The 12,543-nt window shown below is 47.5% G+C and overlaps 1 protein-coding gene across 37 annotated transcripts in view; it reads left to right on the forward strand.

Moving 5' to 3' along the window:
- GATA5 (GATA binding protein 5) overlaps window positions 1-12,543 on the forward strand; it is a 2,064,317-nt gene that overhangs the window by 1,295,418 nt on the left and 756,356 nt on the right. The window contains exon 1 of one of the 37 annotated variants that reach the window (XM_068262924.1): window positions 3,469-3,546. The exons of the other annotated variants lie outside the window; for them this stretch is intronic. The gene's annotated coding sequence lies outside the window, so the exon portion shown is untranslated. Of the gene's footprint in view, window positions 1-3,468; window positions 3,547-12,543 lie in introns of those variants that run through there. 37 annotated transcript variants of the gene reach the window in all.

The following is a 12,543-nucleotide window of genomic DNA, read 5'->3' on the forward strand; positions in this document are numbered from 1 at the left end:
GATCTATGACCGCATTAAAATCGCCGGCTATCAGAATAGGGTTATCCAAATTGTCATGGATTTTATTGGTTAGGGCATCTAGGACTGAGGCAGAAAAGGTAGGGGGAATTTACAGGGATACCACAGTGAACTTTCTCCCTTCAATGGTGACCGTAACTATTGTAAATCTACCCGCCGTATCTACCTGAACACTGCATACTGAACCAGAAAAACTTTTGCTAATTAGAACTGCCGTGCCCCTTGAGAAGGGGAGAAATGAGAGACGTGGTAACCGGCAATCCAGGGTTTCTTCAAAGATAATATTCTACCACCAGTAAGGTGTGTGTCTTGTAAGCAAATTATATGGGCTGAGAGTTTTTTTCAAATAGTCAAATACCAGTCTGCTTTTTTGTAACATTGTTCAGACCTCTGGTGTTCCAAGAAACTATATGTAAATTAGCCATAGTCAAAACAGATGGTGCATACTTGACCGTCTGGGCAATTATTCAAAAGAGCTGGAAAATTAACTGTACAAATGTGGACTTGTAGGGCCCCTCCACCCAACCAGTCTAAATGCCCCAACATCCCCTAACCCACCCTACTCCCTGATTCTAACTCCAGGAAGCTTCATTCCCCGAACTTACTTAACTTGGGTAACTAAGGTGGCCAGCCCTCCCCACCTGTGTTAAGTAGGATACACATTGACCAGCATTTGAATGAGTTTACTACAACCAGAGTCAGCGATATGATTTAGAAAAGGCACACCTGAAATGGCCTAGGCCAGTGATGGCTAACCTTGGCACTCCAGCTGTTGTGGAACTACAAGTCCCATGAGGCATTGCAATACAGCTCTAAGCATAACTCGGGGTGGCAGAGGCATGATGGGATTTGTAGTTTTGTCACAGCTGGAGTGCCAAGGTTAGCCATCACTGGCCTAGGCCGTTGATATGAGACTGACCATACAAGGTATGATAAAGCATTACACCATTATATATAAGCAACAGCAAAAATAAATGACAACTTGATAAGTACATTGTATAAACAGACAAATGAGAATTATTTTCCCCAGGAGACTGCGTAGCAGCAAGGAAAGTTAGAATAGAAGGTGATTTGCTTAACGGATAGACAAAAGCATATACTTGTATGAACAAAAATTTTACAACAGAAATTTTGAAAGTTAAAGTCACAATGTACCGGAGAAAAAGGGAAAAAATCCAAAGGTAGGGAATAGTACATAACATGCAAATAAGAAGCCATAACTGTAGACGATGTAACATAGCGAGCAGAGAAAAAAATCACCCTCCTCATATGGGTAAACCTTGATCATCTAACCATTGAGATACTTCTTCTGCCATAAAAAAGAAGTGAGCCTTATTTTCCTTCATGACTTTCAGTTTTACAGGAAACAACATGCTATATTGTAGTTGGTATTCTCGTAAACGCTTTTTGACATGGAAAAAGGTGGCCCTTTTCTTTTGAATTTATAGCGAGAAATCTTGATAGATTGAGATTTTGACCCCGTCAATTGAAAGATCAGGATGATTCCTGGCGTCCCGCAGAATGGCGACTGGCCCTGTAGTTAAGGAACTTTATCACAATGGGGCCAGGAGCGGCCCCAGGTTTAGGAGGGCCTCCGGTACTATGTGCGCACTTTCTATGACATAGGCATGAGAGACAGTTAAGTCAGGGAGGGCCTCTTTAAACCAGTTCTGCGGGCCCTATTCTCTAGATCGTCAAGTTTGACAGAGTGGGCAGAGGAAGTGCTAGTCACTCTCTGAAGATTTTGTTGCATAGGGGCGACCAAGTCTTCCAAATCACTGATTCTGCATTCCACCTCCTTAGTGCAATCTTTAACTTTTAATAAATCATGTTTAACGAAGGAGATATCAGCCTGTATAGAATCCAGCCTTGTGGTTAAAGAAGTGTGCAGAAATTGTATGGCCTCCATGATTTCAGCTCTGAAAGTCTCATCTGCAGGCAGCATTCCTCCATTGCATTGTCTCTTAGAACCTCACACTCAGAGACTATCGAGCTCTCTCTGTTTCTCCCCTGGTTAATAGTAGATGACTGTAGGACTTGGGACTCTGCCTGAAAGCTGAGAGAGTCATTATCAGGGACATGTGGCAGGCAAGTGTCAGTGCTGAGAGGTCCCGCTGCGGCCTGTGACGCACCCTCCATGGCCTCCTCATGCTGTCTTACACCCTCCTGCTGGGCTTTCTTCCCTTTAGTTTTATCTCTTTTGGGCAGGGGGGTGGGAGCGATTTGAGTCTTACCGGAGGGACTCCCTGCTTTCTCCACTGGCGGTGGAGAGAAACTTGTGCCCGGAGTTGATTCCTCCATCAGAGCTGCTCCGACATGCTCGGCTGCGGAAGCGCCAGCGCTATGCTGGCCAGTAACGCGGGCGAACCGCGCAAGTTTTTCAGCCGGCTCAGTCGCTTTCTGGTTGCTCTTTGCAGCCATTCCTCCGCTCCTCGGTGCTCTCCTCAACCTCCCATGACCAGACTGAAGGCTGTTTCGCTGGTTTGAACAGCAGGATACCGGCAAAGTTGCCACAGGTAAGGGAGAGCTGGAGATCCGTATGCCATCACAGCTCCATGGCTGGCCACGTCCCCGTCTTAATCACTCTTACTGTAAGAACCCTTTCCGTAACTATCTTTGTGCCTAATAATTGAATTCCCTACCACCAGTATCTGTCTAGCCTTAGCTCTGTCTCTTGGTTGCTAAGGGACACATCCAGCTGCAGCGTTGCTACTCCAGAATCATCATCCCCAATATTACGCAAACAAGCATACTTATAGGGAGTGACAAATCTGGACTAGCCTCCCAGACACTTATTCCCCTACCCCTTCTAACTGTGACCCAACTAGCGGCTACCTCTTCTTCTTGCCCCGGCTGTACTCTACCCACCACATCTTCACCAGTTCCATTCAGTGTGAGGATCATGAGATCCAAGCTCTTCTCCATGTTGTCTATGCGTCTCATATTACGATATGAATAGAAATTCAAACTAAATTACAATTTCAGTAACTGGTCATAATTACAACCTTAAAGAGGAAAATTTTTATTCAAAAAGACCCTCCAGGGACTGAGCAATCCACTGCGGCGGTAATGGACGAGCTGAGCTCGTCATTACCGCCAAGGTGGTTAAAAAGGAACTGTCTTGAAAATCTTAAAATGTAAAACACATACAAATAAGAAGTACATTGCTTCCTGAGTAAAATGAGCCATAAATTACTTTTCTCCTAGGTTGCTGTCACTTACAGTAGGTAGTAGAAATCTGACAGACAGATTTTGGACTAGCCCTTCTTCTCATAGGGGGGTTCTCAGGGTTTTCTTTATTTTTAAAAGCAGTTAGTGAATGGCAGTTGCTCCGTCCAACTGCCAAAATAGTGTGCAGCGAGCAGGGAGGCTGTCCAGCATCTTTGTATAAAGATTTTTCAGGGTATGTATTTATAAAGTATAAAGGCCCTGCTTAAAATCCGCTATGGAGGGATGGACTAGTGCAAAACCTGTCGGTAATGTCAGATTTCTACTACGTACTGCAAGTGACAGCAGCATAGGAGAAAGGTAATTTATGGCTCATTTTACTCAGTAAGAAATGTACTTTTTATTTGTATGTGTTTTAAATTTTAAGATTTTCGAGACAGTTCCTTTTTAAAGAAGGGGGTTTTGCAAGGCATAAAATATTCACGAGCCTCCAGCGCAATTTTCTAACCTTCCTGTAGCTCCTTGCGGCTTTCTGGCGTCTCTGTATGGTTCCCGGGTTGTCATGTGATCTGACGTGGTAAGGCAGGGGTCTCAAACTCAATTTACCCGGGGGCCGCAGGAGGCAAAGTCAGAATGAGGCTGGGCCGCATAAGGGAGTTCACGTGTCCCCGCCGCAAAATCGCCCCGGGGGGCAATCCGCCGGCATTTCCTGGAAGGGGCAGAGCTTTCAGCTTCAGCTCTGCCCCTCCTGACGTCAATCGCGGCGGATCGCCGCCTCTGCCCGCCCCTCTCACTCTTCCTTCACAGAGAGGGGCGGGGGAGAGGCGGCGATCCATTCGGCGATTGACATCAGGAGGGGCAGAGCTACAGCTGGAAGCTCTGCCCCTCAGCGCAGTCGTGGATGTTTGCGCGGGGGATTTGGGGGTCTGCAGCCCTTCTTTAGCGGCGGGGATGCGGCGGATTACTTGGGAGCACTGAAGTGAACTATAAGGTAAAATGGGCAAATATAGTTCGCTTCCGTGTCTCTTTTGCTTTTGCCGGCAGGCAGGGCCGGTTTAAGCAACAATAGGGCCCCAGAGCAAAATAAACCTGCCCTCCCCCCCCCCCAACAGATACCCTGGAACAAAAATCGGCATTAAGGGATCTTTTTTGCAGCTGGTATAGTCAGGGTGTGAAGCCCCAATCAGTCGGAGCTCCACATTCTGGCTACCCCAGCCTGCATGGGGGACAAGGGGTTAAAAAGTTTCAGGAGGGGGGACCCCACATAATTTAAGAAAAAAAATTCCCACACTCTAAACATAAAAAAAATAAATTGGGAAAATAGGAAAAAATGCCAGGAATCTTCATACAGCCATATTGCGGCTGTATAGCGATCCCTGGCCAAAGCGCTGCGGCTGCGTATGGACCCCCTGGAAACCCTGTCAGGAAATGTATTGCTCTTTCTTTTGATACATGTAAAATTACACTACCGTTAGGCTTGCTACTAAAAAGTGACATTTACCGCATTTAAAAGTATACTATTTTCCTTCGAAAATTTAAAATCGATTTTCTCAAAAACTATAACGTCTTTTTGAAAAATTGTTTTTTCCTGTTATTCCTAATGATCTTCTTAACATATCCTGCAAATTTAGGGTTTCTAGCATTTAAGGTGGATTTGCTATTAACCATTAAAGTCGGCGGGTTTTTCAATGTGTATTTTTTTCCTTTGCAACTTTAAAATCGATTTTCTCAAAAACTATAAGGCCGATTTGAAATTTTTTTTCCTCTTGTAGCCACTGGGGGCCCCTACAAGCTCTGGGGCCCTGGGGCCACAAAATATTGTATCGAGGGCCGCAAATGGCCCGCGGGCCGCGAGTTTGAGACCCCTGTGGTAAGGAAATGATGGGAGCCGTAAGCAGAGCAGTGTTCTCCCCAGAAATTTTTTCCAGCTGGCTGGCATGAAAAAGTAGCTGGGTGGGGTGAGATGAAAGAATGCAGGGCCAGTGCTTCTCATGCGATTTTGGGCTGGTTAAGTAGGCCAAGTAATAAAAGTACAAGGCTGTCATAGGAAAGGAGCACACGATCATTTAGAGTACACTAGGAAAGGGAGGACCCTTTCAGGTATTTGTCACACATGAAAAAACACATTTAGATAAAAACAGCCCATTTATTTTTTTTCAATAGCCTTTCAGGTCTAGTGTGAAATTTGTGTGTGGGGAAAATGCTCATGGACCACTCATGGACCACTCCAACCCCAACATGGACCACCCCAACCAGGAATACACATAAAACCTATCTTACCAACAAACAGCCAGTGGAAACTCCCAACCTTCACCCCCTACCTGGGATTGACAAGGCGTCAGCCCAGAGATCAAGGGAAGAGGTCCAGCCAAAACATGGCAATGTTAATAGTCTAGCTTGTGAGTGGGTGCTTTTAATGGTGTTGGTTGACGATGAATGATCATTCTATTCGTTGTTCTGTTGATCTGAAGTTTGGAAAAATTATTTTAGTCCGATCGGATTGTTATTTTCCCCTCTGTTGGTGGACCCCAACAATTGGACGGTCGATGGGTCGGGTTATTGGATTGGTAATGGGCAGTGATGAGCAAATCCGATCCGGATGCTACTCGGATAGTAGCTATCCGGATTTCTCCCAGTAATGCATTGCGGCCTGGGCGGGGGGTTTAATCCTTACCCATCATGACGTCTTCTTCGTCCGTCCTTCGGCGCCTCCCACGATGCGTTCCACTCCGGCGTCACGTGACTACACACTTCCTCCTTCAACCCGGAAGGAGGAAGTGTTTTTTAGTCACGTGACGCCGGAGTGGAACGCATCGTGGGAGGCGCCGAGGGACGGACGAAGAAGACGTCATGATGGGTAAGGATTAAACCCCCCCACCCCCCGCCCAGGCCGCAATGCATTACTGGGAGAAATCCGGATAGCTACTATCCGAGTAGCATCCGGATCGGATTTGCTCATCACTGGTAATGGGCACCTTAAAGCAGCAGGGACAGCCATACTATCCCAGGAAAAAAAACACATATATAAGTGGAAAAACACTTGTTTACTTACATAACATTTGTATTGTACTGTCCACGTTTTGATTTTATTGAATTTTATATAATAAATAAAGAGAAAACTGTTCCTGGCATTTTCCATTTTCATTACCTCTGAAGCCAATCCTGATGTAATTTCCCCCCTCACTCTTTTTTTTTCCTCCTAGAAACTACACTGTCATAGGTAGCTTGTTATGTAAACATGTGTGAGCACAGCTTAGATCAGACTTCAGAAACTCACTTTACTGCCCTCAGCCAATCAGTGTGGAGCAGGAATGTGGGAGGGGTGATGACAAGCTTCCTTATCGTCGGCAATGGCAATGGCATAGAGCTAAGCAGACTGAGATAAGATTTATTACAGCAGAAACATTTCTGATTAGATTGGAATGTTTGCAATGCAGGGCCAAATTACAAGTTGCATAATAAACACAGAGCAGTGGATAAATGGAACTTGATTTTATGGCTGACAATCCTGTTTTAACGGAAATTCTGCCCGATCCACACTGATGGAAACCATTAGTTATGTTTCATTAAATAGAGCTTTTTATAGTCGAGAGTTTACACTTTTTTTTTTCTATTCATAAAAGAATGACCTGCTTGTCACGGACTGTGTGCTGAAACCGATTGGAAGGCAATTTGCGGTCTGACCACTAGGGCTCCTGTGACAGTGGTGGCAGTGGTGGGATCTGTGTTGTGCTGAAAGTATCTAAGATAGCGCTAGCGCTATCAAGAAACGAACTAATTCGTTGGTGTAGCTGGAATGCAATATATTTGTTAATATGAACAGAGAGACTGTGTAGCCAGTACCCCTCCCCAAAAGTTTTATTTTATTTGGCGTGGAAATGTCCGGGAACTACAAGAACATGTCCCTGGCGGACCTGCAAACTCTTTGCCAAGCGAGAGGCATTGATGTCGGCCGCAAGAAACACCAGGACCTGGTAACGGACTTGTTTCAATGGGATACCCTGCAACCGCGGGGGCTGGATGTGTCTGCTGAGGTAGACGCCGACCCATCTGACTCAAGGCAAGGGGAACCAGAGGCTGAAGATCCTAGGCGTATACAGGTTGAGCAACCTGCGGGCAATGCGGCAACAGTTACGCAAGAGGCTGTCAGTGTGGTCCCCAATCCCAGAGTTTCTGAAAGTACTCGCCCGGAACCGCCCAGTACTGGACTGTCCGTTTGTACTGATCCGCTAATGCAGCAGGCATTACGACAGCTGATGGAGACTGACCTGGACAAGTACCTGCAGTACATGGTGGAGCAAAAGCGAGAGGAGCGCCAGGCTGCAGAGGCACGAGAGGAACGGGAGCTCCAACGACAGCATGAGCTAAACATAGCAAAAGTGCAACAGGCCAGCCAGAGTTCTCCGCCCAGCCTCCCTGCTGAAGGAGCTGCATCACCCGTAAGTGCAAAATTTAAATTTGCTAATATTGAAAAAGACACAGACATCGACTTGTTTTTGCGATCTTTTGAAAAAGCGTGCCGTCAGTATCGTCTGTCCCAAGACCAGTGGGCCAGACATCTGACACCTTTGCTGCGCTACAAAGCGCTTGATGCTTTCGCAGAGTTACCTGCGGAAAAAGATAATGATTATGCTGCTATAAGAGACGCCATCATTACCAAATACCAGCTGACGCCAGAAGCCTATCGCAAAAAGTTCAGGGCCTGGCAGAAAAAGTTCTGATTCGTACCGAGATATGGTCAGCAGCTTGCTCACCACACTCCGCCAGTGGACTCTAGGCCTCACCAAAGGGTCTTATGGTGTCCTGGAGGACTTGATAGTCCTCGAACAATTTTTGAACATTTGCCCTGCTGATGTACGACAGTTTGTGCTTAAGCGCAAGCCTGCGTCAGCAACTGTCGCTGCAGACCTCGCTGAAACCTTTGCAAATACGCGGGTGCCTGACACACGCAGAACTGCACCATCCAGCTGGAGAGGAGGTCAGCCCAATACTCTGGCAGACTCTCCTGCCCCTGTGAGCCGTCAGCCACAGAGGCCACCCAGCGCAGCTGCGGCGCCCAAGCCTGCAGCCCCTGGAGAGGTCACCTGTCACTACTGCCGCCAGCCAGGACACATGAAATTCGACTGTCCGGAGCGGAGACAGACACCACCAGCACCTGCAGCACCTGTATCACCTGTACCTCACCCACAGCAGATGCAACCCACCAGCGAACCACAGCCTGGATCATCAGATTTTGTTCTGTTTGCCCGCGGAAAGGAAATCCGCGACCGAACTGACCAGCAGCAGCCTGTTAGAGTGAACGGCAAAGTTGTCACCGGATTCCGAGACACCGGAGCTGACATCACGTTAGTTCACTCACACCTTGTGCCAAAGGAGAGCATCAGCTCCAGCCGATCCCTTGCCCTTACTGGAGTAGAGGGCACCCTTTTACACAGCCCACGCGAGAGTGAAGCTCGACTGGGGAGTAGGAGTCCAAGAAAGGGTTGTTGGGGTTGTGAAGGATCTCCCAGTCCCTGTGTTGCTGGGGACTGATTTGGGCAAACTTGTGTCCTACTACGAACCTGCCACGACCGCCTTGTCGATCACTGAAGGAGACAGACTCTCCACCCACCACCAGGTACTTTATACACTTGGGGGAGCACCAGGGGGAGGTGGGTTAAATGTGCCCAGTTCAAGGGTACCCGGTTCAATAGTGCCTGCTTCAAAGGCACCTGAGTTTGATGTACAAACTGTCTGTTGTGATGAAGATGTAACTGTACCTGTGTTTAATGTACAAACGGTCTGTGATGAAAATGTGTCTATGCCTGTCACTGTCATTGATGCATGCAACGATGATTTGAGTATTGCCAGTCTGTGCCATTCTGAAAGTATACCTGTGCTAGCAGTACCACGCAGCTGTACTGCTCAGAACCCGAGCTCAGAACAGTGGAGGGGGTTCCGGCCTCCTCCCCCTCCTCTGACCGCAGGGATGAGACCTTTCAGCCGCTGGCCTCGTGTGACATGAGCAAGTAGGCTGAAACTGACAGTGTCCTCACAGCAGCACTACAAAGCGACCCAAGCCTGAATGCCCTCAGGCAGCAAGCCTCAGAGACCCTCGCAGACGGGGCCGCTTTCAAGGTGTACTGGGAAGGTGGGAGACTGTACAGCGAGTCTGTACAACCCCCTACAGGTAAGCCGCAGGCGAAGACCAAATGGCTTGTGGTCCGGAGTGCGTTCAGGGGACCTGTGCTGAAATCCGCACATAATTCCCTGACAGTACACTCTGGTGTGCGCAAGACACTTGCCTGTATTCGGAGACATTTTTATTGGCCCAGGATGAACAGGGATGTAGCAGACTACTGCAAAGCATGTGCCGTCTGTCAGGAGCTGGGAAGGTCCAGGGATTCCCGCGGGGTTCCCTTAGGTCCACAGCCACTTAGCAGGGAAACCCTTCGTGGGCTGGCTGTTGACTTAACCAACCTACTGCCCGTTGACAGCAGTCCTGGCAGACTCCCCATCCGAACGCAGTGGCGCAAACGCCCTGTCCGGAACGGTCCATGTTGGGTCAAGCCTGAGGGTAGCGGACCGTGACTGGTCCAGGGGAACCGAGCCGCAGGCTCCAATGGGTTTTCCCGCCGGACCGGCAACCCGAGACCCGTCAGCCAGGTTAGTGGCGCCGCCACACATCTTGCAGGTGTGTGCCTAAGCCGCCGACAAGAGGGGGGGCTGTGACGGACGGTTGTGGGGCCGCAGACGCGTCCTGGAACCGCCCGTGAAGAAAAAGCGGTCGCAATCGAGTCTCTGCATCGATTGCGCTTCAGATCAATAGAATCTGGATTTGTTGTGTAGGGGCTACCTGTAGCAACCTGGAGTTTCTCTTCCTCCCAGCTGTCACGGAACAGCCGGAAGGAATCTGGCAGATTCGCCATCGACTTTCCGATGTCTTGGTCGGATTTGCCAGTCATTGCAGCAAGCAGAACTGACAGTCCTGGTTTTTTAAAATACAAGTTTTTTTTCTCCTCTGCCTAACTTAGGTGCAGGATGTCTTTTGATGTGTTAATTAGCCTGGGCCAGGCCTGTGTCCAGGAGGATGTTTATTCTCAATTACCTCCATTTGGTGAGCCTTTCATAACAGGGAGAGCAAGGAAGCTAATCCCAGCAGGGGGCTATTCAAAACCTGCTTTCACTCCAGACTATCCGGCACCGATCACGGGCCATCTGAATGCATATGAGGTATGGTTTCTTGTCGATTCTATGGCAACCATACATCGCATAGCTATGAAATTCATATAGTCTTATTCGGTAAAATCTGGCCATCGTGCTGATATGAAATTCATTGTGATACCCCGTCCAGTTATTGAGGTATGACCCTTCTCAAGAACTGGGTCCGCTGTACTAGCCATGTCTGATGTCATATTAATCTATATTTTCCGACAAGTATGAATCTGTTATCCCCCTAAATATGACTTGTATCGTTTGTGAGTTACGGCAGTTTATAAGTTTGAAACCTAAAATCTCTCAGAGGAAATGAACTGTCATTGGTTGGTAACTCAGAGGGGGCTGGCACTGCCACACCCCCAAACCAGCTTCATCAAAAGAATCTGTGAGGGGCTCTCCCCTCAGTCCTCCACATTCCATCTATATGAGAACGGTCTGCTGCCAGCCAGAGGACACATGGTTGGCGGCCATCTTGCTGAACTCTGAACTTTGATCTGAAACAAAGGATTTTACCAAGGACTTTATGATTCTTCCCACAAAAAGGACATCTTTCCAGGAACTAAGTATTTTTTCTCCCTTTCTCTTATTTTTCACACTAGCTATTACTGTTTTAATAATTGTTGATTTTAATAATTGTCTGTATGTATTAATTATTTATATTGCCCGTGAATAAAAGACTTTATCAAAGTCATTCACTGTTCCGCTACCCTATTATTCAGCATACACAGGAACTGAACTCAGACTTCTGAAAAGACGCTACTATTGTTGTTATTAGCCGAACAGAATATAGTGTGTCAACCGTTTTTATTTGCAGGTCGAGAAATAACCAGTTAGTGAGTTCCTCTGTCTCAGAAAACAGAGGTGGTGGCAGTTATACCCTGAAATAGTGTGTAAAGTTGTAATTACCGTACCTCACAGGCTCCCTTCTGGTCGGGCTGCTGCCCAAATTTCTGTCTGTTGCGGCGCAAAGATTGCGACCAAAGCTTGCATGGTCTGTGTGCTGAAACCGGTTGGAAGGCAATTTGTGGTCTGACCACTAGGGCTCCTGTGACACTGCTTTTTTTTTAAAAGCTCTTTGCATTTCTTTTCCATGTACTGTACTAAAATATTGTGTGTTCTCTTGTGGTTTGGGTACATTATGTGGCCCCTTCATACTGCATACATTTCTTCTAGCAGCTGTGTTAGGAGCGGCTCTGTAGGTAAGCAGCCGTGTGTGTGACGGTGCAGACCAGCGTTATCTCCCAGAGTTTATAAAGCAGACCCACAGCAATTAGCTCCAGAACGGCAATGTAAATGCACAGAGGATGCCTAGCAGAACTCTTTATTGGATCACACAAGGAAAATAACACGTGGAGAACATTTTGGCAGTGACTAGATTTGATTTATAAAGCTGCAGGGTGTTCATCTGTCCTCCGCTGATACCGGCGTAAGCTTCAATTTCCTGCCTGATGCGGAGAGTCTTCTGGAAGTGGTTTTGGAGGACAGAATTGCCTTGTTTCCATGGGATCTGGCATATACTTACAGCACTTTGTTGTTCCAGCACATCGGCCTCATTTTCTTCAAGATGCCGAACAAGAATTCTCTGCGTGCTTATAGAAACTCTGCTTTTTACATCAGACCTGTAATTTTCAGTGAACCTATGGAGATCCCGGCAGCTCAGTTTGATCTAAGAAGCAAGAGAAGGTGGCGCTCTCTGCTGGACTGCTGACAGGTGGAGACTGTGACCTTGCTTTACTGACAGGTGGAAAGGCGACACCACTGCAACTGCTGACTGAGACAGTAACCACCGATAATTGTATTAATAGTCTGCTATCTTCCACTACTGTATAACCCTATTCTCACACTAGCCCTGCCCTATCTAGGCCAAACACTACCCTTACCCCTCAGTCCTTACACTACACTCACTCACTACTCCAAACACTACCATCATCCCACACTTCTAACACTATCCACACCACCCACTCCTAACACTATCCACACCCCCACGCCTAACACTATCCACACCCCCCACTCCTAACTCTATCCACACCTTGGCATTAGGCTATAGTATAGCTGATCGCCCATTGCCGATATGTCCGCAGCCGATCACCCACGGCTGATTGATAAAAACAATCTCCGGCGCATTAATCACTCGCTACCACAGCCAATCGCTAAAGGCTA

The sequence above is a fragment of the Hyperolius riggenbachi genome, chromosome 12 (genome assembly GCF_040937935.1).
Source record: "Hyperolius riggenbachi isolate aHypRig1 chromosome 12, aHypRig1.pri, whole genome shotgun sequence".
Taxonomy (NCBI): Eukaryota; Metazoa; Chordata; class Amphibia; order Anura; family Hyperoliidae; genus Hyperolius; species Hyperolius riggenbachi.